The sequence below is a fragment of the Amphibalanus amphitrite genome, unplaced genomic scaffold, assembly GCF_019059575.1.
Source record: "Amphibalanus amphitrite isolate SeventyFive unplaced genomic scaffold, NRLGWU_Aamphi_draft 000102F_arrow, whole genome shotgun sequence".
Classification (NCBI taxonomy): domain Eukaryota; kingdom Metazoa; phylum Arthropoda; class Thecostraca; order Balanomorpha; family Balanidae; genus Amphibalanus; species Amphibalanus amphitrite.
Genome location: NW_024881597.1, coordinates 1030554 through 1057734, shown reverse-complemented (window position 1 = coordinate 1057734; position 27181 = coordinate 1030554). Strand labels below are relative to the sequence as shown.

Genomic DNA, 27181 nt, shown 5'->3' with positions numbered 1-27181 from the left:
TGCTGGGGTATTTCGCCACCCGCCGTTTGCTGGGGGGGGGGGGCGTGTAACGCCCCCAGCCGATAACTCGAGAACCAATAGGCGCAGCGAAACGCACGAGGCGGCAAACGAGAGAACGCGACGAGACGCTTCAGATGAGTACTTTAAAGTTGAATTTTGAGGTCACAGGTCGGGTCAAGGTCAGGTCAAACACCTGAAATCGGGCTTTCAGTAGCATGAACTTCAGAACCTCGCAATGGGGAGCGTCTCTCGTCATAAACTCTGTAAAAACGGTGCACAAGCCTACAAGAGTGTCAGATCCATGTAGGGGTCAGTCAAGCATAGGTTAGGGTCAAGGTCAGGTCAATCATGCCTAGGTAGGTATCCCCGAAAATCAAAACTTTCGCAGCCTGTGACACATGTTTTTTAGGTAATTTTGGGCGTGGAACACGATGGTGACATTCGTTTTATCATATATGTACGTGACTGGTTCAAAAAGCTCAATTTAACCCATTTATGCCCAGGAATATTGACCATCATGAAAATCGACGAAATCAAAATATGTCATGCTCCTACCAGGGCCTTACATGGAATCGAAAATAATTTTTACCTGCAGCAAAAGTTTTTCGAGAAAAACGTAAAAAACATGCGTTGCGAAATCGCAACGAAGGGCACACCGGGCGCCATCAGCGTTGCGAAAACGCAACGACGGGCACATCAGACGGACATAAAGTACACTGAATGGCCGTATATGCTAATATGTTTTGACAAAACATCAATCAACCGTCGACAACTATTGCTTGAAAATGCGGAACCCACATCCTGTCATGCTCTATAACCCGCCTAAGAGCCTCAGTGATGAAGCATAACTTCATGATTCGCGAACGGGGAGATGGCAACACGGTCATTATCAACCATTTACTTTGTCCTTGCTGTTCATTTAAAGGGACCCTCCCACCTTCAAAAAAGTTAATGAATTGGCATGAAAGTGATGTCGCTCGGTTCAGAAAGAGCAAAAATGAATATCTACCAAATTTCATCGAAAAATATTCACCGGTTTTCAAGATAGTTATTAGACTTTTACTTTTGTTTACTTTTGGGATCTCCGCTGTTCCTAGCGACTTTATTTGAAAGTGCGGCATTTGTTGCGCGCAAAGCAGCATATACCACCGCGTGCTGCCAAACGTTTTAGTAAAAGATTTAAAAATCGTTAGATCTCCGCTGACGTCACAAATTCTAAGGGGGCATACCAATGCATTAGCCCCTTAGAATCCGAAAACTGCAAGTTTGAAATTCCATATCTCCGAATTAAAGCATTTTTCGATGTTGTGAATGCCCAAACCGGTATTTTCAGGCCATGGCCACCAATTTGGCTATCTCAACTCAAAACTAATGTTAAGGTGGGAGGGTCCCTTTAAAGTTGTGGTCGACACGTATCCAGGGTGGTGCTTTCTTTTTGGAAGCTAGACAGTGCCATTTCCCCCACCTATCAGACCCCACACTGAATACAATTAAACGGAGGATTGGGAGTAAACCAGTGCCTCACGTATGCGCGTATATCCGCAATCATTCTTAACCACCCTCCTAGGAGTAAAGTTAAATTCCATTGCAGGTTAGTCGTACCCACTCTCAGCAAAAAGAAAAAAAGGACCGATCCGGCTCTAACAAATTGCCCGCGTAAGGCGTAGCGCATCACAACAAATCGACTCCCAGCTTATCATGTTTACACCTAATCCAAAATTGTCATAGCCCCACTCTCAGCGACCTTCACGTGTAACCTCTTTCTCGAGACAATGCCAGGACAGAATGGTGATTCGATGTCAATCCGTCCTTCCCATCTTCCGGATAGTTGAATCCTCCTCCACGCCTCAACCCCCTGTTCCGGGCTGCACTGAAAAAAACTTACACCTAGAGAGTTATTTTTGGAGTTTTTCCACTCCAGTTTGGCGAATAATCACGCACCAATGGCATATAATGATTATGTTTTGTAGCGTATTCTTACTCTCTGCATTGCATTAAGGGCGTTTTTGAAAGTTATTCTTAAACCTGGTACTATAATCATCTCTTTTGTGTTTTAGCAAGTGCTAATTTTATCTTCTAATTTTATCACGTGTCCTTTTTATTCTTTCGGGTTATAAATTTATATCAGTCTCAAAGAGGCATGGGGTAATTTTAGCTTATTTCACAGTGATAAACAAGGTCATTGGAATATATTTGTGCTGAACTCCCATTAGATGGTAATAAATTTGACAGCTAGAGTACTTTTATCAAAACTGCATAAAAATAAACCGCTGTGGAGTATTTAGGGTAATTTTTATACTCCATTACGGGTGATAAATTGACGCGACAGAATAAAACTATTCTCATGTAGGTGTAAAAATTACGTCCTTCGTGATAAAACTATCATGTCCGGACAATAATTTTATAACCATGGAGTAATATTATGTGGTAGCATTACTAACATTATTCTTCGGGAGTATTCGGGAGCGTATTTCAAGCAATACTGTATCACTTTCTTGATAATCCTATTCCGTTGTGACATAACTAATCTAAAAGTGATTAATCTATTCGTCCAGCACAGTATTATTCCAAGAATAATATTTTCGGAATGTCTCTGCAGTTCGCGACCATTCGCGACCGCCATTGTGCTCAAGTCGTCAGAACCAAGGCCTTCTGTCAGAGAACCGAGCAAGCGTCCCAGTCCTCGAAGGTAAGCTGAAATTACTGTATACTTTGTGTTTTGTTAGTATGACTTTACAGTAATCCGTAGTATGACCATACAATCCAAGAAATGCGTTGACGTAGATTTGCGGACGAAGATTTCCGCGATGATGAAATTCTGGAAGACAAATTGTCACCCATGACATGCTCAAGGCCATTGAAACCAGGGGAAACAGCCATGTCAATTACCCTGATTTAGGTCAAGTTGTGATCAAGATTGTTATGTAGAGCTCATAAGTTATAGATTTTGTGATATTTTTTAAACCATGCAACTCACAGTGTAAGTAACAATATAAGCATCTCACTCAGGGACACTGTATGGAAATGCTCCAAATACCTAGGTATGGCATGATAGCGCAACTTTCTGCCTCCTGCCGTCGCCGCCGTCGCCGCCCGCGGGGTCATCTGACCGGTTACCCCACGCGCTGCAGTCGGCTCTGAGTCTGCGCCCGCCCGAGAGTCAGAACTGGGCTCCCTTGTCTGACCTGACCTGACCTTACCTGACCTGACCTTCCACAATGATATAATGTTCACTTGATGCTGCTTGATGTTAATTCCATTCATTACAGGGCCTATTTTAACATGTTAACTGGGGGGGCAAATGCCCCCGCACTCAACAGAATTGCCCCCCTAGTCGTCGAGATTTGCCCACTATAAAAATGGGCATAAAGGAACAGGGTGACAAACATACTACGTAACTACTGTGACTTGTTTTGCAATGGATGTCAAATGAGTCAGTCTGTAAGTAATGACCAGTGGTGTATCTAAGGGTGGGTCATATGGGTCATGCTCATGACCCCCCACCCTCTTGGGGCCCGGGGACACCACAGGCCTGCCAGGGGCACCACAGGCCTGTTGGGAGCACCATCAACCTAGCAAGAGCACCATAGGTCTGCCAGGGGCACCACAGACCTGCCAGGGGCCCCAACGGCCTCGCAGGGACACCACCTTGGGCCTGTCAGGGGTACCACCACAGGCCCGCCAGGGGAACCATAGGCCTGCCAGAGGCACCATAGGCCTAGCAAGGGCGCCACGGACCTGTCAGGGGCACCAGAGGCCTAGTATGGACACCACATGCCTGGCAGGGACACCACCGGCCTCGCAGGGACTGGGACACCTTGGGCCTGTTAGTGGCACCACGTGCCTGTCGGGGACACTCCAGGCTTGTCAGGAGCACCACAGTCCTGTCAGGGCCCAGGGGCACCACCGGCCTCACGTGGACACCACCGGCCTCGCAAAGGCATCATGGGCCTGTCAGGGGCACCACGGGCCTGTCGTTGGAACTTCAGGCTTGTCAGGGGCACCACAGTTCTTTCAGATGCACCGGCGGCCTAGCACCATGGCACCATGTTTGGCCGAGGTCGCGATTCGGCGTATGTCGCCTCGCATTAGCCGCGCGTTTGCAGTCTTTTCGTGGTTTCAAACGTTCAAACATGGGATATGATGTTGCTCCCATGCATTAGGGTGGGTGTCAAGATCACCGGAAGGTCAGGTCAGATCATTTACCTTTGATGACCTCGGTTCACATTTTCGAGTTTTATATGTTTCTAGGCTAGTTTTTGGAGCTGAATTCGAATTAAGCAACCATTTGACCATTTACGAAGTAGTTTTGGTGCCTTCGTAACATGTTACGAAGCTGTCAGAGGCGGTTGCCACCTACTACGAATACCCGGCAAAACCCTTACTGGTTGACCTGACCTGACCTGACCTGGCCTAAATGCATGAAGACATCATCTATGATCATAACTAACATGATATTCGTGATCAGCACCCCGAAAAACCATAGCAGCCACTCTTTACGACGCTCTAACAGGTCCCGATTTTCCCGGCTTTTGGGTCAATGACCTGACCTGGAAGGTCAACTGATGACCTAGGACCTTAAAATTGGGTATAATCGGCTTCCTTTCATCACGGGCAACACGGTCGTTTTTTTCCGCGAAGCTCTAGCTCGATCAGGGGCGAAACGGCAAGGGGGAGGGTCCAACGGACCCCCCCTCCCCCCCCTATACGCTCGCTACTGGAAACACCAATACGGGCGAGGGTTAATGGATTATTAAAGACAATTTTCCAGGTTGCCCCCCCAGTTAAATTCCCTTAAAATAGGCTCTGATTCATTAATGTGATTTTGCGATGTTTCCAGGTGTAGACTGACTTGGGAATGATCATGGGGCTCGAGGAGGACGTGAAGGAGCATGTCCTGCACAAAATCAGACATACCGCGAAGAAGTACTCGTATGCCCAGACGATGATAAACGTGGAGTCGGCCGACAAAGACGGTGAGTTTTGAACGGGCACAAGCACACCTTTTCGGATGAGGTGTTCCGCTAGCAACACATCATGCCGGGGGGGGGGGGATACTCTTCTTCTATATAACTGGGCTCGAGCCGATCATCGTAGACAATATATTCCTGGCCAGGGCTGGAATAATGTTTAGATCTGACTGATTTTTTTTAGCGAATGTAAAGTTAGGCCCGAGGTATTTTCGATAAATACGAGGTCAGGCCAAAACATTAGCCAAGGCCAAGTGTAGGAAGGTATTTCCCACGCATGCTTCTTCCTGCACGATGGAGAAATGACGTTTCACATATCCCAATAGCGTAATACATTAATAGCAGAGGGCAGGACAACTGTTTATTTTCTTGATGATTTTTTTTTTTTTGCTTAACCCGCGCGGGGCTGGGGGGGGGGTAAATTTTACCCCCCCTCGCGAATTCTTGCGATATCTCAAAAACGGCGGCGCGCAGCGCCGCCAAACTTTCAGTACCTTTTCGTACATCAATTTGACACGTTCCCTGAAAATTTGAGCGAAATCCGTCGGAAAATTTTTGAGAAATTGACGTTTTAGTGACGTCATGTTCGCCATTTTCGCCTCAAAAACGGCAAAAGTTCAAACGCCGCTAACATCTTCATTTTTAAAGGAATCAAGACGTAACAAAAAGGTTATACGTAATTTTACTTTGTCTATCAAATGGCTATCTCGGTTTTTTGAAAATTTTGGATTTTGGTTAATTTTTTTTTTTTCAAAAAACTGACTTTTTTGGGAAAATCATTATAAAATCCAAAATTTTGAGTCTAGCGAAAAAACCGGAATATATGTCAGAGAAGTGGTCTATGTGCACCTACATACCAAATTTTAGAAGAATCGGTTAAAAAATGTGGAAGTTATTCAAAATTTTATGACGTCACGACACACAAAAATTTTTGAAAATGACTTTTTTTGGAAGTTCTAGACCTCGTACGGAAACAAAAGTAGCACCATTCGATTCGCCGTGAAAAACTGCATCAGATAGACACCTTTTTAGGCCTTAACAACCAACTTCAAAATTTGACCTCACTTGACCTGACCTTGACCTGACCTCGACCTGAAATTCATCCAGAGGTGGTCCATATCACTTATTGAGTGTGCCTATTGAATTCTATGAGTAAAATGACCCATAAAACATGTGTCGCACATGCCCTTTTCTATATTTTATTTTTTGGTGACCTGACCTGACCTGACCTGACCTTGACCTTGACCTCTGAATGATATTGTATGCAACGAATATTGTCTTGGTAGCCTAAGAACACGTTTTGGGCGATCAGTCTCAGTCCATGACTCCATTCTTCGGCAACTACGGTGCAAGGCCGATACTGTAGAAACTTGCAATTTGTACCCTTGACCTGACCTTGACCTTGACCTCAAACTTTAAATTAAGTACATGTTTTTAGTAGTTCGTGATGAGAGCTTTCGATTGGCGTTTGAATTTTCCAAATCGGACCATTAGTTCGGGAGATAACAGGGGGGGGGGGGGTAAAATTTACCCCCCCCAGCCCCGCGCGTTCGGCTGGAGACCCCAGCCCCGCGCGGGTTAAAGGGACTATCCCACCTTTAACATGGGGTTTGAGTTGAGATAGCCAAGTTTGCGGCGAGGTTCAGAAACCACTATCTATCTAGGTTGCAACCCCCGCGGCCTCTTGGTGTTGAAGAAATTCGTTCCCTTCATTTGAAAATGGGCCTTGTACAAGGCCCTATCTTCAACATGGAGCGACCGTTAGTGTGACGTCACCTCGTTTAGTCATTCTGATTTAAATGGGTTTGTTCGTTGAAAAATCGCTTAAAACTTGGTCTGAACTTTGTTGTGGTGCCTACAGAGTAAAAAGCATCAGCTTTATGACAGAAATGTGGCCTGGGGAAGGAGGTAATTTTGGGCTGTGACGTCACATATTTGAAAGTTTGTGTTTGGAATATGGGAAGCCTAAAATGTTTAATGAAAAATAAATGCCAGAACCGTGTTCCTGGTCATCCAATCTATAAAGTCGGGCACAATTTCACTGGTTTTAACAACATTTTAGAAGGTGGGATAGTCCCTTTAACCCGCGCCCAGATGGGGTCTGCCGAGCAACGCGGTCTGATGGGGGGGCCATTTTGGCCCCCCCCTCAGATCTCGAGAACCACGCAACATAGCGACAAGCGGTAAACGGTGTTGGATAGCCCCAACGGGGAACTACCTTGTGACCCAATTTCATTGACCTCGGTCAAACCGATGACGTCACAGGTCAGGTCAAAGGTCGAATTTTCACCGTTTACAGGCATTTCAAGAAATGCGTTGTAAAATCGAGTAAAATGCATTTCATTGAAAATCATCGGTGGAGAAATGTTCTTCAAACACATATTTTGCTAGTTGAGGTCACTGATACCAGGTCAGGTCACAGAGGTCAGGTCACTGGGGGGGTCACAATATGAAAGTGGCGTGTGATACATGTTTTATGGTCCATTTTACATGACAAATGCGATTATGTGGGTCAGACAGACTTTAGGGCCAGCTTAGGTCACGTTTTGGTCAAGGTCAGGTCAAGGTCAGGTCAAGGTCAGGTCAAATTAGGTCAAATTTCAAAGTTGATATTTTTGCATAAAATGGGTATCGATTCGATGCAGCTCGTCACGGGGAGTTCAATGGTGGTCTCCGTTTTGCGCTACGAGGTCTAGAATTGCTAAAAATTGAGTTAAAAAATTTGACGTCATCAATTTTTAACAGTTTTTTTGCTATAACTTCGCCAAAAAAAGAGGTATCGATCTAAAATTTGGTATGTATATCGAAGAGCGTAGGCACTATCACATATATTCCGTTTTTTTCGAAATTCGAAAAAATTTGGAAATTTTTTGAGTTTTTCTAAAAAAATCAATTATTTTGATTTTTGGGGGTCAAAATCCCAAAATTTCGAAAATCCGAGATAGCAGTTTTGTAGCGCCGTTTTTTCTCTACACAACCACATAAAGAACTTTAAAATTGCTTGTTAACTGTAGAATTGGTGAGCGTTTCAAGATGTCATGTTTTTTGCTCATTTTTGCTCGAACATGACCTCAGTTTGACCTCAATAACTCCTGACCTGAGGTGACCTGTGACTTGAAATTTTGTGTGAAGGTGTCAAATTGATGCCCGGTAAGGTACCCAAAATTTGGCGGCGCTGCGCGCCGCCGTTTTCTCGCTATTTAAGAAAAACCACAGGGGGGGCCAAAATGGCCCCCCCCATCAGGGCGCGGGTTAAAGGAAGACTGCCACCTTTTTTACACAAAGCGGTTTTCACTAGACCTAACCCACCTATGACCTACCCTGAAGTCTGTTTCCCGAAATTCGGCCTAGTTTTCAAGATATCCGCGATTGGACTTCAGATTAAAGCCATCATAAATGTGTGGAATATGGGAATGTAACATTACCATGTTAAAATCCCATCTCCCGCACTTTTTGTGATGGCATCAATGTGAAGTTCGAATGCGGATATCTCGAAAACTAGGACGAATTTCGGGAAGCGAGCTTCAGGGTAGGTCATAGGTGGGTCAGGTCTACTGAAAACCGTTTTAAACCGAAAACCGTAAAAAGGTGGCACTTTAACGACGGGCGGGACAACATGTTGTACCTCACCTTTGGACAGCCAATCGTCGTTGGTTTTGCTATTAGTCAAAAAGTGTTGTTTAACTCTAGTGATATTGAAAAGTCATGGTTGTCTCCATTCAGGTTGTCTCCATTCATGGTTGTCTTTATTGTCTCCAAATATACCACAGTTACATGCAGTTTGATACCTACTTGCACTCCATACTTAACCATTACAGCGGAACATCGGGTACTAATTTCTTATTTCACTGAAATATTTTAACGACGTATAATTATTTTGTAATTATGCACCACGTTTAGTTGTAAGAGTGTATCGCACTACGCAAACGTACTACGCATCGTACTACGATTTTGAGAGTGAAAAGAAATCAGGAAGAAGCGAAGAATCGTCTCCAGATACTGTAGATGGCATAGCCAGCTACTGTACGAACGCGGTTCCTTGTTTATCTCCTAGGTTTCCTTTACGTTTATTTGTACGATATGCATTGATGCCAACTGACTGCAATATTCTTTTTCACGGCAGACGACGAGCTGCTAGCTCTACTTGCCTATGGTTGTGGAACAACCATGCACTGAAAGAAAAGTACACCTTGGTAATTTGAATTTGATTATTATATACCGCCATTACACCGAAATCAAGAATATTTATACCCTTGTTCGACGCATATGGAGAATAAAATAATGCTCCGGTGCGAATGTACTCTATCACGAGCGTATTCTTGGGGGTTAATTCAATCCAGTTTAACACTCATAGTGCAATTCTAACTTTTGAGACATTTACCCCTCTAATTGATGGATGGTAAAATTACTACTATAGTGTATTTTCTTCAAGTGGGATAAGAATACCCATCTGATAGCATAAATTTGCACTCTGATTTGTCAGCTGATAATTCAACCCTCATCATGGTGTAAATATGCATCCTTGGTAAAGTGTGTTTCGATGAGGATGGTGTTATTTTATGACAAGGATTTAAAATACCCTAAACATGATAGTTCTGCACCCATATGCTCATTATTTTACGATAGCGTCCACGTGCGGCTCGCGAGCCTTCCGTTTCCGCCATTTTTATTTTTGTGTCTGCTCCTGACCGGAGCCACGGAGACTTCTGGCGCTTGCGAGTGATCTTCTGGCGGTTGAAACAGTGAGATAGGTGCGAGTGTGCTGGTGCGTTCGTTCGGTGTGGTGATGACTGACTAGTGCTGGACCCATTTCCGAATAACTTTGAGGGTAAGTTGACTTGATAATGTTTCGATGTAGCAGTTGATGAAATTGATTTGCTGCTGTCTGTATGAACGTCACTCACTTAGCTGTTTGTGTCAATACGTGGCATTCTGATTAGTGATTCCAGAAGCTCAAATTGACCCTCTCAGTTTGTTCTCAAGGACAAATTGAGAAATCAGTTAAGTACCTACTGAGGTTGTTAACTGTAACTTCATCAAATGTTCAATGTGTCGATTGATCAATATATGTTTAGGTATGTTTAGTAATTACGGAGCGAGCGAAGCGAGCGGAGTCTTTCCTTAGATTAACGGAAATTTCTGAGTATGAGCGGCCGGCCGGCCGGCCGGCCGGCCGGCCGGCCGTGCGGACGCTTTTGCGAGGCTTATATCTCAGCAACCACTTGACCGATTTACACGCGGTAATTTTTATAGGGTAGCTTCATTCCTTCTACCAAGTATTGGACTATTCCCGATGCATGTGGGTGACCCCTTATGCACGTGCCACGTGCAAAACGAAGAGGTGTCACTTTTGTAATTGTTGCAATATCTCGGTAACCACTTGGCCGATTGCGCTGAAAGTTGGCATGTAGGTAGGCACCCACTAGGCACTGCATATCCATGTGCCAGAGTTGGGGTGCTGCTGCACGTGCGCACGTGCAGGGGTCGTTTTCAGATCTCGAGAACGGCTGGACCGATTGCGCTCAAATTTGATACACAGTTAGGGACCGGTTAGTAGGGTGCCGTGCAAAAGTCATTCGGGACCCATTTTGCACGTGCGCACGTGCAGGGTGCCGCTTCCAGATCTCGAGAACGGCTGGGCCGATTGTGCTCAAATTTGGCACATCGCTAGAGACCGGTTAGTAGGGTGCCGTGCACAAGTCAGTTGGAGGTACCCCCTCGCAATTTCGCACGTGCAAGGCCCACCCTCTCGCTCGCTCCGTTAGTCGCCCCAAAAGGCGTTATACTGGTTTTATTTCTCTACGTTTTACAAAAGTACTAGAATCTTGGCCTGAAAAAGTTGCTAATTTATTTTGTGTATTACTTTCAGGTTTGGGGTGACCTGGCTCTCGTCGTGGGTCACGCCGGCGAGAATGGCATTAGGACAAAGTCACCTCAATGACGCGACAGGCGTGCCACACCGCACAACTCCTGCCTCCGGAGGGCGCCACACCCGTTGAAGGTGAGTTTTAAACTACCATTAATGATGACTGACGACAATTGTCCGTCTGTCCGTCTGTCCGTCCGTCCGTCCGTCCGTCCGTCCGTCTCGCCTGTCTCATCCATGGGCTCCGCCACCGGGGGGAGGGGGGAGGGACGGGGGACGTGTCCCCCAATATTTTACATTTGTCTGTTTCGTCTGTCTCGTCTGTCGGTCCGTCCGTCCGTGACATATACAATATCGCTCTGTACTTAAATGTTACAGTGCTTACTAGTTATATCTTTCAGTTTTCACGGACAGACATACAATATCGTTCTTTGCCTTATGATTACAGTGCTTAACCCGCGCACCGACGGGGGAGCCCCCCCCCTCAGGTTTTGTCAGATAGCATAAAAAAGGAGATTTGGCACGACTGTTGATACATCCATATCGCACACCCTCTGGAAATTTTTAGCTAATATCTTAAAAAAGTCAGGCCACCAGGCCACGTTAGTGACCTCACCTCGAAACACAATCTTCGAAGTTTGCTGTCTCGTTGTTGAAAGCAGATCTTGAAACTCACAGAAATAATTTTGGTGATGAGCACCTACAACTCGTATATCTCAGAATTGCATATCGATGACCTACGAATAGGTAATTTTTTACCTGCCCATTATAAGTCAATGGAATAAATTTCAAGTCATTCTTATTTCCATCAGATTCCTTTTTATACGACTTTTTATCTCTTCTGTTCATGAGCTACGGAGTCGTTTGTTGAATGTTGTCGGTCTTTTTACGGTTACTCGCATAATTTGACCTTCGATGACCTCTGATGACGTCATTTTGAACCCTAGCGAAAAATGACCGAAGTACTTTTTTCATAGACCTTATTACGAGCTTTCGAATGTCGTTTGCCGCTTCTCGCGAAGTTACTTAGTTCTTGAGATCTTTGGGGGCGGTCATCCACCCTCTCGTCGCTTCTAAGTTGGCTCAGAACCCCCTCGATGCGCGGGTTAATAGATTCATCTGTCAATTTTTAAGGATCGACATTCAAAATTGCTATTTTCTTAAAGATTACAGTGCTTAATATTTCTTTACATCCTTCAATTTACATTGATGGGTGGATGGACGGACGGATGGACGGCCTGACATACAAAGTCGTTCTTAAGTTAAAGGTTGCAGTGGTTAATAGTTCTTTTTATCTTTCAATCTTGGTAGATGACGACCTGGCGGCCACCTTGGTGATCGGTGGCGGCACGACGATTTCGGAGCTGCAGGATGGGCGCAACTCTGTGTCCGTTCACCCAGAAACCCAGTGCCTGGTCAGCGATGTGAAATATCGTCTCCCAAACAGTGAGATGAAGATGCTGGCTGCCTTCGCTGCAGCGCACGCTGTGCTATATTTGCCTTTTAGAGGGCCCAGCATGATCTTTTTTTAGGTCATATATGCACGGGTAATGAAGTTCGCGATTCCTCTCAGTGCGGCCGAGAATGCCATCCTTCGTATAATCCACTGTTGCCGATTCAGAGGCACCAGTGCAGTGGATAGTGGTCGGGTGACCGAGCAGGGCCCTGTTCATGGCACGGCACTACTGTGCGCTACTAGTATCGCGGTATTGAGTTTCCATAGAAACATCTACAAACTTGGACGCTCCAACATTGAGAGCGTTCGACTATGTGGATGTTTCCAATAGGAACTCAGCACCACGATACACGTAACGCATTGTAGTGTCGTGCCGTGAAACATCTTCAGTACCTATAGGCACTGAAGATGATGTGAGTTGAGAATGCCTCAGTCAGTTTTTTTACGGAGTTTTTGTTGTCAGTGCTTTCCTAGTTCGTACACCTGTGCTTTGATTTCAGAGACCGTACGTTTGGTGTCGATACTCGTTACACGAAGAAATGCTCAGTTGTTTTTAAAGTACGTGATGAAACGTGACTGTGACCTGATGACCTGTGCTGTGAATAAAATGTGATTTGTGCAGCTTGTGATATCCTCAGGGAAGTCAGTGTTGGGAGGAACCAATCTGTAGCAACCTGTGATCTGTCGTTTCAAGTTATTTTAAATAAACAACACGTTGGAGAGATGCACCATAGTTGACTTTATCGAAAGTGCTCAGAAGACGACAGTAGATACAATCACGCTGGGGGATAGTTATGGCTGGCGATGTATATTTACCCAGTCGTATTTTTACTCCCTCTGGAAAAGAACATACAATTATTATCGTTTACTTTTGTTTTGTATGCGGATTATAACGTGAGCTATTTTTACATCTTGACTTAAATTGTACACGTTCAGCTTCGCAGCCCGCTGGTATTTCTACACCATGTCGCAAGGCGTAGAAATTGTTTTGGCTTAAATTGCACTGGGGCGTAAAATTATTATCGTAAATTACATGCTTAATTCTTCCTAACGCCCCTTTACACCCTTTACCTAGGGGTGCAAAATGAATTGATTTGGGGTGGAGATTTGTGTACCGTACTTTTATTCCGCAACGGGTGTAGTTCTAAGCTTACGAGGATATATTACTTACTACCGGGTGGCAGAATTAATCTCCCATTGTCCATGCAAACATCTTTTACTCTGGCATAAAATGAAGTTAAAAGGGGTGGAGATTTGTGTACCGTAATAATATTCCAATTTCAGGTGTAGTTTTTCTTTCAGTGATTGGCACCTTGGCGGATCCGAGAAACGGGGTTCGTCAGGCAGGTGAGGAACTATCGGTGGACGGTGTGGTGGTCTGCCAACTGCCGGCCACCAGGTTGGAGACCGCGTGGCCCTAATGACGGCCGCCCACGCTGTCTTCTACACAAAGTTCACGGGGCCCTGCAGGGCCCTGTTCGAGATTCTTTACCGGAGTGTGGGATTCGATGTAAACCTATCTGGCTTATCACAGAAGGTGTGGGAGGTTACCCAGGTAGTGTAGAACCAGCATCGGAGATGCCCACTTCGAATGATTGGCGACCTGTGGCTCACCTGTGGTTCAAGTGACTCGTGACTTGTGGCTCACCTGTGGCTCAAGTGACTCGCAACGTGTGGCTCACACTACTGGAGCCTCTGTATTATGACTAATTCAGCTGCGGCGGTCTCAGTACGCCAATGAGTCTCAGTACGTCTTTCATAGCCCAGATCACGCTCGTTTTATATGCCATCCGTGGCGGTGGTTCTGTGCGCAGATGTTATTCGTTAGCCTCAGTGTTAACCATACACGCTCGTTTTATCTGCCATCCGTGGCGGTGGTTCTGTGCGAGATGTTATTCGTTAGCCTCAGTGTTAACCATACACGCTCGTTTTATCTGCCATCCGTGGCGGTGGTTCTGTGCGCAGATGTTATTCGTTAGCCTCAGTGTTAACCGTAACGCCCTTGTGAGTTGCGACCTTGAACGTCTTTCCAGTGATTTCGCATTGCGGCCGGCAGAGACGAAGTTTTGTCTCCCAGTTGAGAAGCCGCTTCTCAACTAGGAAGCAAAATTACGTCCCTGTCGGCCGCAATGCGCCATCACTGGAAGTGAGTCCAAATTAAGATGTAGGTACCTGCTGATACTCAGGTACCATTCGTTAATCAATTGTTGGTGTTTCAATACATTGTTTAAATGCATTCCTTATTTTACACTTGGTCATAATATTATCACATCACCCCGCATTATCAGGGGTGGTACTTTTACACCGGGGCTTGATTTTACCGGGGAGTTACTCCGGGGTAAAATTATCGAAAAAAGGAGTGCTTTTTGGCATGGCAATATTATTCCCCGAATGGGAGTAATTTTAGTATTAAGTTAATAAAATTATCATCTGGGGTAATTTTATCCAAAGATAGCATACTTTTATCCTCCGTCATAAAATTACTCCCCAGCACGAATAATATAAGCGTTCGGATACTAAATATATTCTATACGCCAATTTTATTCCCCAAAACTCCCCATTTTAGGCGCTTATGCCAGGTCATAAAATTATTCGATTGCAGGAGTGCTTTTTGGCATTCTAAAATTAGAAAATGGGGAGTAAGTTTTTTTCAGTGTGGACCGGCAACGTATATCGCAATCTGGCAGCTCACATAGGAGCGCGCCTGTAGCCGGGTGCAGTGAGTGCTTGGGAGGGGGAAGGGGGTGGGTCATGGGTGGCCTGCCCACTGGCTGGGCTCAGTCTCCAGTCTACGATTAACCGTGTCCGCTCAGACAAATGTCTCCCCTAATTCCAATAATCCTGCTAGCTCTAAAAATGGTCTGATTAGATAAAAGCCTATCAAAGTAAGAAAACAAGCGTATACTCCACATCAAGCAGCTTATGAATCTATGCGAGTTATGAATCCTAAAAACAATTTTTCCCCAGACGCCCTCATTACCCCTGCCGAAGGGCTCAGCTACCCCCAGAGGGGGCCCACTATTTTCCGACCCTCAGTTATCTTTTCTAACGTACAGTTACGTACAGTTATCTTTGTAATTGTTGGTAGTCAGCAGATTCTATCCAGAGAATGGCGATGCCTATCTGTCGCCTGATACCAGAATACATCCCCGTTATTCATTTTATATGCACAATGTACATAGTAGATCCAATTTCCAAAGGACCTAATTATCTCTCAGCTCCGTTAGCATCGCCGATTGTTTGATGCATGGGTCCTTTTCCTACCATGCGATTTTCAGATGCATGGGAACACATTGCTTAGTGAACGAACAGCCCGAGGCCGATAATCGGCGAGAGAAAAAGAAAGGAGTGTTTGTGCCTGTTTGAGCCAGCAAATATGAAATGTGTCGCAACATTTTACGTGCGAACGCACCTTGCACTTAACATACCTATACACGTCCCTCATGACATAGGCGGCGGAGCGGGGGGAGGGGGCACCGGGGCACCGTGCCCTCTTGATTTTGCCATTTTAACATTATCCCTATAGGCGTTGCATGGAAATGGAAATGGAAAGAATGGGACCAAAAGTCGGCCCTTAATTGAAGATGTTCCACGGCTACAGCCTCATAGCTACAAAATGAGAGAAAGAAAGAGAGAGAGAGAGAGAGAGAGAGAGAGAGAGAGAGAGAGAGAGAGAGAGAGAGAGAGAGAGAGAGAGAGAGAGAGAGAGAGAGAGAGAGAGAGAGGGAGGGAGGGAGGGAGAGAGTTGGGGAACGAGGAGGAGAGGGAGGAAGATGGGGGAGAGAAAGAGAGAACCCATAGCGTATCACGAGTGAAGTCTATTGTTGATATTCATACTTCCGCTACCCTGCCAATGTGCCAATCGTTGCGTTTTCGCAACACCGCTGTCTTTCCCATGTGCCCTTCGTTGCGTTCCCGCAACGCGACCGTAGTCATATTTGAAAATAGTCACAAACCCTTTTTGTAGCATTATTTCTTAACAAAATGCATATCTACGCTATTGTAGGGACTCTGCGGAATATGTTTGCACAATTTTCATTACGATATTATTAAGCACTTAGCCTACTTATCTTGTTTTTCGTGACGTCATCACTCACAAAACCTTCGACTTCACTCTGGGAGCTCTAGGCAGTAACTTACCGGCCGCACAGACTTGTAACTGCGTAGCATCATGCGCACAACCATGCTACACACGCTGAAACTTGTCTCATCGGTGAGTCTCTTTTACACACTTCTCAAGCTTCGATCACGTCGACGCTTGCTTGCGTTGCGAAAACGCAACGAAGGGCGTAAATGGGTTAAGAAATGCATGTATCATGGTTGTGAAGTAGTCACGAGAAATTGTCAAGATTCAGTTCAAGATTTTGGAAAATGCGGAACGATAATCAAAAATCGACGATAACCATTTGATTGGTCATGCAGGTATTGGCAGGCTAATGGCGTTTACGGCATGTCTGTATCTTTATTTTGTGATTTTATATGATTTTTTTTTTTAAACATATGCCGTTTTGGTCGAAAACTCAGAAATCATGATGTCACTAAAACCTTGATATCTCAAAAAAAAAATCCGACCGATTTTTTTGAAACTTTGTCACAATAAACTTCAATCAATTCCCTACAGGTACCCAAATTTTGGCGCGCCTCCGGCGCGCCGTTTTTATGTATAGCGCGCCGAAAAAAGTGGGGGCGTTTAACACCCCCCCCCCCCCTCAGCAACTCGCGGGTTATCGGCTTTTGGGCCCGAACGGAATGATACGATACGCCTGTTTTTATCAGTGAGTCGATCAAAAATAGCTACATTGTTGCCTGTTTTTGCTCTCCTGATAGGATTCTGCTACTAACCGGAAACAGAAGAAGGGGGAGGTAGCGGTGACGCTTTAGCCCCCATCCACCTTTCAAGAACGAGGTGTCATCTGACAGCTTTTCCACGCAACCCTCACGAAGAGAAATACCCGTAGGCCACCCTAACTGGTCCAGAGACTGGAGCCGCTCCCTCGACATTATGTCTTTTGAAAACGATAAAATAAACGTAATCAATAGGCGAGAAAACTCTTACCTACATTACATGACCAAATTCGCCTGAAAATATATTGCGTCTGTAATTTAAATCAAATGCTAAATCGAAATGTGAGATATAGTGTTGATAAATTCTGGTTTGTAACGTTTGTGGACACAATTAATTAATGTTAGAATTTTATTAAAGTTCCGTAAATTTTCAGTTTGTTGACGGTAACGTTTCCATTCAGGTAGGTAACGATTTAACGTCTAACGGTATCCGATTAACGATTTTATGACAATTCTATAGTACCTAACGATTTACGAAAGTTCTTTGCTATGTTTCTTTCTCAGCCTGTCTAATTTCATCAAGCTTTGAGTTGGAGTTTGACAGTCTTCGGGAACTTCCACGAGCAATCTATTACCTAAGTAGTTTGAGCTTGGGTTGCAATAGTTACTTATACACCTTATTTATGAAATCATCAGACATAACGTCCGTTTAAAACATTTAAATAAATTCATGCTATGAGAATATTTATTGCAAAAGAAATTTGGTAAGATTTGGCTACGTTTCGTGCATTCGCCATTTAACCCGTCGAGAAAACGGCTAATAACCGTTTCCACGACGGGCTATCCGGCGAAGGCATCTGATTTGACCAAATCTGCACCTAATTTCTTTTACAGCAAATATCTTCATTCTATGAATTTATTTCAGTGTTTTAATCGATGATGCCCTCTGATAATATGTCAAAGCAGGCATTTAAGCAATTAGTGCAACCCTAGCTGATAGCTGCTAAGAGACACACTGAACCTGATTTGACCAAATCTGCACCTAATCTGTACCAGATGGCAGATGTGCACCAAATGTGTACCAGATGGCCGTCGTGAAAACGGCTAGTATCGACTATAATAGACCGATCGAGGCCAAAGACCAGCCTGAGAGGGGCACAAGCCCTAAACATCGTATATCGATCCTAGAAATCGTGTTTTGTTTCAACCAAACATCATCAAAGTCCTTTTGTGCTTGATGTACACGATTTGTGTCAAAATAAGGTCTGTAACTAGTTATGGATCTGAAAAAAAAAATCAACACTTCGACTTTATCTAGGAGTTATAGTCAGTTCCCTTTAAGACTCGCCTCAGAGTATACCGAATGGGCTGGGAATGGGCTGGTATGTAAGTACCTGGCATCTGTGTAGCTAAAGTAAATTTGTACCTATCATAAGCGTAAAAGTTGAACTTTAGAATAAATAGCGGCACATTTATCATTGACCAATAATGTAAACAATTAATTCCTGAACATAAATGGCTCTAGGCTCCAGCCCAGTAGGTGATGGAAATAAAACGTTTTCCAGTAACAGGCAACAGGCCATAAAAAGTTCCTACCTACAATTTCACAAAAATTACACAAGTGCCTGAAGAGTGAAATATTCCAGTTTTTTCGCTTATGTGGTTAAAAATGCGATCACTGTATGCAACTGCACATTGTATACAACGTAATATGGCTGCGATGTTAAGCCGCTTACTATGCAGTCTGTTCACCGGCTCAAATTCTTTTAAAAAAAATGCCACACCACTAAGGCACATACATATATGTATATTTACATATATGTATATATATATATATATATATATATATATATATATATATATATATATATATATGTATGTATGTATATTTATGTATATTTACCTTCAGGTGAATCTGCAATGTTCAGTGATGAAGGACGTCGACGTCGTCGACTGCTCTCCCGTCGGCCGGTACTGTCGACGCCGACGGGCTGCCCTGGCACGCGCTGGTCGCCGAATGCGCGCGGAGGGAGCATACACTTCGACGGGTCGGTTACAGTGTGTCGCGCGCGACGGTAACCTCAGTCGACCGGCGTGAAAGCTGGTCGCCAGGGAGACGTGCACTCATCTGGACACTAATTAGGCCGACACCACGGCTCCTTTGCTGACGGGAAAATGGAGTATTTGCGACGCGTTGACGCTAGAGTTCTGCACGGCTGCAATTTTCCACAGCCTAGCCGCCCCACAGCCGTGGCTCCACAGCCACAGCCGCCCACAGCCGTGGCAAACTGTGGGCAGCCAGCCGTCAGCCGGCCGTGGATACTGTCAATGAAATGCAACCAAATAGTATATAAGTTGTTTTTAGTTGAAACATATAGCCAAAAGCACATTGCAATGGGCTATAGATTCTCAAGCTCATGAAGCATCATAGGTTAAGTGGTTGTGTATCTGGCTTTAGGCCGAAGGCCTGAAGCCTGATGCGCAACACATGCCTACACAAGCCCTTGCAAGGGGTTAAAAAAGATGGGTAGGTAGGTACCTACATCAACAGAAAACATAAACAACGAACCAGAATAGAAGCATTAGCAATGTAGACATCTAATGCCAAATCCTGAAGCATGGTTGTGGGACAGAGCAACAGACCCTGATGCTTTTCATTATCAATGTTAGGTATGGAAAATGAAACTGAAGTTGATGGACTGTCAAACAGTGATTGTCTAGTCAAAACTCCTGCTTCTTTCTTACCTTGCATATTTTCTGGGGTGTGATATGCCAGGCTTGAAGCAGCCTTCTGAGCAAGTCTCAAACTTATATACGGCCTTGGTCTCAAACTAATTTGATATGCAAGGCATCAAAACACTATTGAGAATCCAAGAAAGAAAAACATTCATCTATTTTGATTTTTCCAAATAATGATCTTCGCTCAAATCCCCAAGGCCGTGCGAGCCACAATTGCCTCTTTCAATCAAAAATTTTACTTGAGTTTTTAATGACGTCAATAGCAAAGAAGTGGCAATAAATTGTTTTGTGTCACTATAAACAGCCATAAAAATTATAATGAATGAATAATAATACTATACAGTTATAAACTTGCTCTAAAACAAAGATAAAGTATCAAACTTTTACATTTTCAGAAGAAGACGTCATTTTATTAGTAAAGTCAACAGCTTGCGTAAGAAATATTGTGTTCAGGGTTTTCACCGTCATGTGAATTACGTGTTCAGGGTTTTCACCATCATGTGAATTAACCGTAAGTAAGGTTCATGCTCACTTATAATCTAATTCCATTGGCTTCGTTGATCAGCATTTTCTGTTAGCGGTCACTCACACACCAGTTAGAACATAAAGCGCCAGTTTTATATTATGTAATTGGACTTGCTGAAAATCCAGAAATACATCTAAGAGTTATTTTAGATTATATTTTATGAAGCCTTTACCTGTTTTACCTAGGCCTGATTTCTTTTTCTATCACCTGAAAGAATTATTGAACGCAAGTCTTCAATAGCTGTAAGGTGCTCTCCTAATGACCAGGTGATGAGGTGAGATTGATTTCAGAGGGATGTGACAAAGTAATATGTTGCATTTTCTGAAACTGTCAAGCTCTTGATGATGAAGGAACAATTGGTACCTATAATTAGTATTCTATAGTACGGATTCGGTCGCGCGATCTCGGCGGGGTCGGACGTGTCACCGAGCTCTCCCGACTCCAACCTTGACCTTGGCATTACCTACCGGTCAGCTGTCCTGCGTCGCCTTGTTGGATCGCCGGCGATATTGTGCGGATTCCTTTCCTCAGAAATACCCTTTCTAGGAAGAAATCGGCAAGAAGTTAAGCAATATTAGCATAATAAGATAGAAATCGCTTGAAGATGACAATTACGCATTCACCGCCGTTAAATCGTCTTCGAAAAAGAGCGGCAACGACCAAATCAGCTGACAACGTACCGAGCGCGCCAACTACGCCGCCTGCTACAAACCGCCGAAACTTGAGGCGTGGAAACGCGGCGTCGGTGGAAAACTGTGACGATGTGGGTGTTGTGAGTGGTGAGGCAGCCTCTGAGGAATCAAAAACTCAAGATAACGGAGGTAAGCCCGAGACAGATCAGTCTTTAAATGATTCTGAGTCCTCTCCAGGTGCTTCAGCCACCAAGACGGTGGGTAAACTAGGGGAAAGTGCTTATAGGCCATTCGGATCCGGAGCTAGCACGTCCACATCCATTTCTAGATCTTCTAGTGACTCAGGGAGTGAGACAGCATACTGCAGGGGTGGCCCCAAGAAACATACATGCGGAAACCTAGTCAAGTATGGAGACAAGGGCGTAAAATGTGACAGGTGTGGACTGTGGTTCCATGCAGGCTGCCAGGGCATCTCGGATGGGGCCATGAAAGCACTGGACAGCTTCAAGGAAGAACTGGCATGGCTGTGTGACCTATGCAAAGCCATTGTCCATGATAAAGGTCAGGGGCAACCCAAACCTGCTACTCCCTCCCTGACCAAGCTTGAAAACCGAGTCGAAGAAATAGGAGAGACTATCCGAAGTCACATGAAAGTGATTGTTCAGTCCCTAAAAGGTCAAGAAAAGACCATGAGTGACAATGCCAAACTGGTTGAAAGATGTGTCAAAGAGGAGCTGAAACAGAAGGCAAGTTATGCTGATATGGTTAAGGGTTCATGTGAGAGTGTCGTTAAAGAGGTCACCACCAGGATCAGTACTCTTCCCAAACAGTCTGACTCCTCAAACCCTTCTGCCCAGGATATCTCAAAAGTCTTTGACAGCTTCCTTGATAAAGAAAAGAGAAAGTTAAATGTTGTTGTTCACAACCTTCCGGAGACTGAGGCTGAGATGCTTAGTGAGCGTTCCAGGGGCGACCAACAAAAGTTCCAGGGTTTAGTCAGGGACTGCTTCAGACTCAATATCCACACTTCCCGATCATTCCGGGCAGGCAAGAAAACGGAAGACAAGCCACGTCTCCTCATCCTCACGCTAGAGAATGTTGAAACAAAGCTGGAGGTCCTGAAGATGGCTCCGCTGTTGCGGAACCACCCAGAGTGGAAGAACATCTTCATTACCCCAGATCTTTCCAGAAAAGAAAGAGAAGAGGGAAAGAAGTTGAGAGAGGAACTCATGGCACGCAGGCAGTCAGGGGAGACAAACCTTGTGATCAGGAAAGGGAAGATCGTGATGGCCACCGCCACCCAGATGCGTCAGCCTGTGGAGCACCCAGCAAGGATAGTCGATGGAAGAAGTGCTGCACCAGATAACACCACAGTTCAAGTTGAAAATGCCTGTCCCAGACCTCACAACAGTGCCACTCAAACGTCTGCTGCAGCGAGAGCTGTGAACCAAGATTGACTAAATCCTGGCCAAGAACGGATGAGGACCCACAGGCCTAGATCAGCAGAAACGGCACTTAAAATTCTTTACACCAACACCGATCAGTTTCTAAACAAACGAGACCTACTCTGCATGATGATAACCAATGATGAACCAGATGTTATTGTTCTGAATGAGGTCATACCGAAAGCACAGCGACTTCCCATTGACCCTGCGCTTCTTTCAATAGCTGGTTTCAACATGTACGTTAATTTTGATCTCATGGAAGCTGATCTTGGTGCCAGTGGGACAAGGGGGATATGTATCCTGGTTAATAGCAAGCTGCACTCAAATGAGTGTTTGTACCAGGGCAACACTTTCAGGGAACAGCTCTGGTTAAGAGTGAAATTACAAAGCTCTGATCAGCTCATCATTGGATGTATATACCGCTCACCATCAAGTGATCCTCATCAAAGCATTGAACAGCTCAGCAAGCTGCTGATGGATGTGACCAACAGCAAGCCCTCGCACCTCCTCATAGTAGGTGATTTTAATATCCCGCACATTAACTGGGATCTGAAAAGCTCTCAGGAACCGCTTTCACATGTATCTCACTCATTCCTGGAGATGGTGGACGACTGTTATCTCACCCAGCACGTCAGGGAACCGACAAGGTACAGGGAAGGTCAGCTCCCCAGCCTGCTTGACCTAGTTTTTACTAATGAGGAAGGCATGGTGAGGGATATGAGATACCTAGCACCCCTTGGCAACAGTGACCATGTGGTCTTGAGATTTGTTTTGACCTGCTATACTACTCGCAAGCTACCTCAGGATGAGAAGCTCAACTTTGCTAAAGGGAACTACGACCAGATGCGAGTCCTCCTTTCTGAGGTCAATTGGACTGCCATGCATGATGGGAACGTGCATGGTGCCTATGACTTCTTCAAGGAGACTCTGCAGAGGGTTGTAGACATTACAGTGCCCAAAATGAAACTGAATGGGAAGAAGAGAAACTTGTACATGAACCGACGTGCATTGAAACTAAGGCGCAAAAAGGAAGAACTATGGAGGATATACAAGCAGTCTAAAGACCCCATCGACTTTGCTCGCTTCAGCCGCTGCAAGAACGAACTGCGGGCCCTTACTAGGAGCCTGCGGAGGGAGTTCGAGAGGAAGCTCATCGTTGAGGCAAAAACTGACCCAAAGTGCTTTTGGAGATATGCTAACTCGAGGCTCAAGACTAAGAGAGGGGTTGAAGACCTGCAGGATGACAAGGGAGCACTGATCAGCGATGACCGTGGAAAAGCTCAGCTCCTCAACGAGTACTTCACATCAGTCTTCACAGCTGAGGACCTCTCCACTGTTCCTCCGCCCTTCATTGTCGCCAATGGGTGCAGCCTACAGTCAGTCTGTATCACCGAGGACATTGTGAAAAGTAAGCTGAAGGGGCTCAAGACATCAAGCTCACCCGGCCCTGACAACATCCATCCGAGAGTACTGAAGGAAGGAGCTGAGTTCTTGGCCAAACCGCTGGCCATCATCTTCTCTAAGTCCCTGGACAACACCTGCCTGCCAAACGACTGGACTCTCGGGACCATCGTGCCCATATTCAAGAAGGGAAACCGGCAACTGCCAAGAAACTACCGGCCAGTCAGTCTCACTGCCATTCCGTGTAAAATCCTCGAATCAATCATAAAAGACGAGCTCATGGAACATCTGTCGGCAGGTGACTTGCTGGCTTCAGGGCAGCATGGGTTCAGGTCCAGAAGATCGTGCAACACTCAGCTTCTAGAGGTCATCAACGAATGGAGCCTGATCATTGAGCAAGGCGATCCCATTGACACTCTGTACATGGACTTCCAGAAAGCCTTCGATTCCGTCCCACACGAGCGCCTACTAAGCAAGCTACAGAGTTACGGTGTGACGGGTAAACTGCTGAACTGGGTGAGGGCATTCCTGACTGATCGTCAGCAGCAAGTTGTCGTTGGTGGACAGGCTTCTGCATGGGCCCCTGTCTCCAGTGGAGTTCCCCAAGGCTCCGTGCTGGGTCCTACACTCTTCATTCTGTTTATCAATGACCTCCCTGAAGCAGTACAGAGTTCTGTGAAGCTGTTTGCGGATGATACGAAGATTTACCTCAACGTGTCATCTATCTCTGGGCCCATCCAGCTCCAGAAGGACCTTGACGCAGCCACCACTTGGTCCGACACCTGGCAGATGCCATTCAACGCGGCAAAGTGCAGCTCTCTCCACATTGGGTCCAGCAATGGCCGTCATGTGTACAACATGAGAGGAACCGCTCTTAAGCAGTCCGACTCGGAAAAGGACCTGGGCGTACATGTAGATTCAGCTCTGAAATTTCGTGAGCAAGCTGCCTCGGCCGCTTCGAAGGGCAACCAAATGCTGGCACTGATCAGGAGATCCTTCGAAAACATTGATTCAGAGTCTCTCCCGCGCCTCTACAAGACCCTCGTGCGTCCTCATCTGGAGTACGGAAATGTCATCTGGGGCCCTTTCAACAGAGCTGACCAGAAGCTGCTGGAAAGAGTGCAGAGACGGGCCACAAAGCTCGTCCAAAACATCAAGGAGCTGCCATATCCACAGCGCCTCTACCACCTGAAACTCCCCAGCCTTTACTACCGGAGACGCCGAGGGGACATGATAACCATCTACCAACTGATAAACGGAGGACTTGACGTCGCTCCTGATCAGTTCTTCTCGCTGGCGAACAACACCACTACCAGAGGACACCCACTGAAGCTCAAGAAGCCGCAGGCCACCTCCAGAGTCCGAAGGAACACCCTGTCAGTCCGAGCAATCAACGATTGGAACTCGCTCCCCTCGCACGTGGTCCTCTCGTCCTCCACCAACCAGTTCAAGGCCCGCCTCGATAACCACTGGAAAGACATCTTCTACATCATCCCTGATTAAGTTCGTGCTTGTCCTTACATGCCCGTGAGCTCGGTGAGATCGGGACCTCTCAGGCCAAGTGGCCTTCAAAATTCCCGCTATCGGTAAGGTAAGGTAAGGTAAGGCTATACCAGAGTGCAAACTCCCCTACAGCAAATGGTAAAAACATTACAGGTTTTCAAAGGCTTCACCACTTTCAATGCTGCTGGGCATCCTTTGCATGATTTTTACAGGCTAGACTGCTTATCAGAATGTAAGATTAAGGATTTAAAATTTTATATTTGAGTACTTAAGATTGAGCTTGAAATCTCACAGCCGTGGCCACAGCCGTAGCCGTGTTCTTGGAGATATTTGCAGCCGCCCCGGCCCACAGCCGTGGGGCTGCAGCCAGCCGCGGCTGCAGCCGGCCGGTGCAGACCTCTAGTTGACGCGCAACTGGAGCATCTGTGCGGTGGTATTTTTGTAACGTCCCGCGCTGCAGAAAGGCCCGAGCGTCACCCGAGAGCACTGAGGTCCATTTGCTGTTCGGACTTGAAAGCGTTGAGGGACTCCGAAAATAACCGGTTGCTATGAATCCTGAATGCCACATACATCCATAGACATAAGATTACATTTGACATGACAGTCCATCCTCATTTATTAAAGACAATTGCGTCCTCGTTGACTAACGGTGCGCTTAATTCATTTTCCTCACACTTGAGTTTTTGTTACAGTAGACAATAGGTATAGGTACTGTACCTGATGTAATGTAGGTAAGCTGCGCCCATGCGGTTTCAAAGGATCGGGCTCACCTCAGGTTCACTTCGACATGAAGGGCGTTCGGAAAATGTTCTTATAGGTATATAGAATAACTACGTATAGTATGTAGATGCTCAAACTCTGGCTCGAATAAAATATGTAGTTTTTAAACTAGGGTTCGTTTTTTTACATATTTGTTCATGAACAGTTCGTGAGCAATGTATGTTTGTTTGTTTATTTGATGGTTTACGAATTCTTCCACTCAAGGTCATCTGTTCAAGAAACAAGTGTCTGGTAGAACAGTTCATGAACTTTCATAAACCAGTCATCATTTCTGATATCCCTTGCATTATAAATCTGATACAGCCACATACACGGTTCCGGGACTGTTGAAGTGTGGAAAATGCACTTATCCCATCTGAAGTACAAAACATCGTGAAATTTACATTTCTTGCAAGGTTTGACTATTAGGTACTTCTGCATTTTAGGCCCTGCGAGAAGTCATTGAGGCGTCACTATGAGGTGTTTGGTGCAATCAGCGTTTTTCGTCACTGGGCTGTAATCGCCACGCCCCGTGTGGATTGTCCATGACGGTAATACCCCAGCCAGCAAATCGGAGCTTTCCCCGTACGGGGAAGGCCTATGGCGAGCTTGGGGCAGGCTTGGGGAAGCCCCAACCGTTCTCTTGGGGAAAACGGAGCGTTCGCTTGGGATTTGAGACACTTTGTACGGGGAACTTTGTGCGGGATTCGTACGGGGAAACGGTATAATTGCCCAAGCGTTCCCCAAACGTCCCCCAGGCTACCCCCGCGCCGACTATGGTTAAAACCCGTTGTTAAGTTTGGTTCCCCGTACGGGGCTATCGAACATTTTCCCCAAGAAGATCCTGTGCGAGCCCCGCACATTCCCCCACCCGGCTATACGGGTTTATGCTTACTGGAGACCTTCCCCGATCGGGGAAACCGTGATTTTCCCCTAACGTTCCCAGACCTCTTCCCCTTGCGAGCCCCGGCCGTTCCCCGACTTGGCAATGGCCCCACTGCCTTGTCTGCTTTTTGTCCCGTACGGAGAAGCCAGTAAAAACCGCACTGGGAAGCAGATCGGGTCCCATTAAAATTGACAATGACTATTTATTTTGTCT

General features: G+C 45.6%; 2 protein-coding genes across 3 annotated transcripts in view; one reads left to right on the top strand and one right to left on the bottom strand.

Annotated features, from left to right (window-relative positions):
- Positions 1-21033, bottom strand: part of LOC122380637 (protein MEMO1-like) — a 33401-nt gene extending 12368 nt beyond the window's left edge. Inside the window, exon 1 of the mRNA XM_043363975.1 lies at positions 20810-21033. The gene's annotated coding sequence lies outside the window, so the exon portion shown is untranslated. The remainder of the gene's footprint in view (positions 1-20809) is intronic.
- Positions 21034-21037: 4 nt separating this feature from the next.
- The window catches only part of LOC122380635 (cyclin-dependent kinase inhibitor 1C-like), a 41125-nt gene continuing 34981 nt past the window's right edge, over positions 21038-27181 (top strand). The window contains exon 1 of one of the 2 annotated variants that reach the window (XR_006256361.1): positions 21038-21163. The gene's annotated coding sequence lies outside the window, so the exon portion shown is untranslated. The remainder of the gene's footprint in view (positions 21164-27181) is intronic. The other variant, XR_006256362.1, reaches the window with a different exon arrangement.